The sequence below is a fragment of the Lissotriton vulgaris genome, chromosome 11 (genome assembly GCF_964263255.1).
Source record: "Lissotriton vulgaris chromosome 11, aLisVul1.2, whole genome shotgun sequence".
Lineage (NCBI taxonomy): Eukaryota > Metazoa > Chordata > Amphibia > Caudata > Salamandridae > Lissotriton > Lissotriton vulgaris.
Genome location: NC_141699.1, coordinates 595088202 through 595091183, shown reverse-complemented (window position 1 = coordinate 595091183; position 2982 = coordinate 595088202). Strand labels below are relative to the sequence as shown.

General features: G+C 38.5%; 1 long non-coding RNA gene across 1 annotated transcript; it reads right to left on the bottom strand.

Moving 5' to 3' along the window:
* Positions 1-1803: 1803 nt before the first annotated feature.
* Positions 1804-2625, bottom strand: LOC147683198 (uncharacterized). The gene is made up of 5 exons (XR_015301028.1): positions 2535-2625; positions 2368-2446; positions 2212-2287; positions 2023-2105; positions 1804-1937 (listed from the first exon to the last, which is right to left on the bottom strand). It is a non-coding gene; the product is annotated as an uncharacterized LOC147683198 (long non-coding RNA).
* Between the last annotated feature and the right edge of the window lie 357 nt (positions 2626-2982).

The window sequence follows — 2982 nt, the reverse complement described above, 5'->3', positions numbered from 1 at the left end:
TCCCTGGGCTTCATATGGTGTAAAAAAGGCACCAAATTACTGGCAAATGGCAAAGTGGAAAAACTACATCAGCTTGTTGATGGAGGATGGTCTGTGCCAGGATGCTGCTATCTTCTGTAACTGCAACTGTGAGCTTCTTGCAGCCCAACCTGGAGGGCTCCTACAGAACCTTACCAATTGCGAGATGAGTGACGTGGTAAATTCAAACAGGGGTTGCTTCTACACTGTAGGACTAACGCTTGGTGGCAAGCGATGCATGGTGATTAGAGACCACCTGTACCAGCAGGGTTTAAACTGCATGGACCTGCGGACCATGCCAGAAAAGGATGGCAAGGAGACACAGAGCATCAATATCATCAGAGTCAACGGCATATGCCTGATCCTCATCGGCAAGAGAGGTGTCGCTGGTGGCACACTGAACCTTAAGGCCTTCAAAATGGCGTGCCATATTCAGGAGAATGAATGCTAATAAAAACCCTCATGTGTCAGAGTCCCGTGTGCAAGAGATTTTTCCATGCAACCTACACCTAAAATTCCTTCTTTAGAAATTCATGCCTCCCACATTAAGAATCCATTAACTCTTCTTTTTTAATTTGCCATAGTGCAGGGGTGTGTGCGAGAGTTTAGTACAGGTTTTGTCCTGAAAGGGTACCCTTCTAGTACAAAATACTATGCTTAGAAAGCTTTTGAAACTTTTCATTTGTGCTGTACAGTGCAGCAGCACACATGCAAATGTTGGAAAAAAAAGAAGGGAAAACAGCCCTTCTTTTAACACCTACTTTCAAATGGGGTTAATTGTGGATGCAAAACTGTGTCTCAAATTTTTGGGAAATAAGGTTTTGCATCAAAAAGTAAAGGTGGTTCCATGGGACCGCCCATGTAACACCCCCTTGATGCTCAGTAACGCAAAGCAGCGATGCACCTTACTTTTCATTACATTTGGGCAAGTTTTGTGCTGGAAAGCCAATAACAAAAAAGTGATTTGTACTGGTTTGCATCAAATTTGTGATGCAAAAAGAGCGCAAAATGTTGGTAAATTTGGCCCCAAGAGTAAACTTTAGCACTGGTATGTGTATGGACACATTGATTACTAAAAAAAAGAGAGTACCCTTCTAGTCACACCCACAGGAACAGGGTAATAAATGCAAAAAAGAATTGATTGTTCCCTGGGTTTTTGATTTCAATGGGGAACCAAGTCATTCACTCATCACAACATGTTTCCATTTAGCCTATTCAACAATTATATGCTATAGTAGAACCACAAAGACATTAAACTATTTCATGTACAAAAACATCAGAATTTTTATTATAAAAAGATTGTTTAAAAAAGTATTTGATAAATTATAAGACATGAATTCATCACAATTGGTTAAAAACAATATCTGTCTATTCAGTGGTACCTAGATTTCGGTGTTTTTTGGTCAAATTTATAGACACAAGAGTACAGAGGTCAACACACTTTCAAAGACATCAATTGCAGTAGCAAATAATAATAATAAAATGTACAAAATCAATACATCCCCAACGGGGTAGTCCACGCGTTTCGGTGGTTGTGGCAATATGCCCCACCTTCCTCAGGACAATTCTGATGTACACATATATCTGTAAACAGAAAATACCAATGTAAGAGTACATTCACAGTATGTTAAACAACTTTATCTATTTTTTATCACTTTTTTATCACTCTTTTCTGTGCTTGTACATCGTTATTTGTGGTCCTACTAGGCACTTACAACACTATGGTGACCCTTGGAACCAACCCCCTTAATGATCAATATGGACTTGGATATATAGGCTCATATAACCATGCATACATTCATTTCCCTCAACTTAAATACCACGCAATCAATGAGATTGCATACCTCTAAAAATAACCCTTTCTGCTCAGGACATTTGATTGAAGTAAAACTTCTTTGGCAGCTTATTGAAGTCTCGCTCTACCAACAAAAAAAGGTTTTTGTTAGCTGGATCATTAATCTAGGTGTCAGATTTTAGGCATACTATGATCACCCAAACTCATACCTTCTGTGTTTAAGCAAGGCACTTAATATTGCTCGCAGTGTATATTCTTTTCCATTTCTCTGGCAGTTATGTTCAATTCTGCCCTGTAGGGAAGCAGTTAATAACATATTGAGTTCCCCCTCCTTACTTTCACTGTGAGTTATTCTGACTAGGTAATCCTATCTTATTACAACCTATTTTATTACACACCTTAGTTAGGGTAATCCGGCGTTTACATCGGTGTAGGCTTCTATTAGGTTGTCTCAGTGATTTGGATTTATTTAATCTGGAAGAATTAGAATAGTTCCTTTTAGTTGCATGATTCCATTATTTTTCAACCCATTAGCCGCAAAAAACCTCGCTCACCTATTTTCCTTGATGTCTTTCTGGTATGGTTGTTCCCAGTTTACCGTTTTTATATTTTGAAATTTTGCTGATTCCAACTCTAGAAAAAGCATGAATGTACATTGATCAATTCCCTTTCTAGGTTATAAAAATATTTTTTACAATTCCATATTCGTTATGGCTCTCACCTTATAGGATTGGATACAAGTTCCTGATATGGTTAAACCCTCGTTACTCCTGTAGTGATATGGACTTCCTTCAATTGTCCTTCTTGCAGGGGGCTCTATGGGAAAATATCATGATATTACCCCCTTTGTATATTGTGAACATGGTACATAATCTCTTATTCAAAATGAAACCTTCTTTGTGCTTTAAGTCACAGTTTGAAGTTTCTATACTCCCATTAAAACTATTTAAGCATGGGTTATTTTTCCGTATTTGTCTCCCCCTGTCTTTCCTCGAAAGGAACAGAGAGCTCAGTGTGACAGTTGTGTGATTTATTTTGCGTGCTGTTCTAATCGCGCCTGCTTTGTGTTTATCTATACACCTTAATTGCTTTAGATAAACTATTTTACAGCCTGGTGCTCACATGAGCCATGGTTCTCCCCAGCGCTGCAAGTTACAGTTACTGTTACA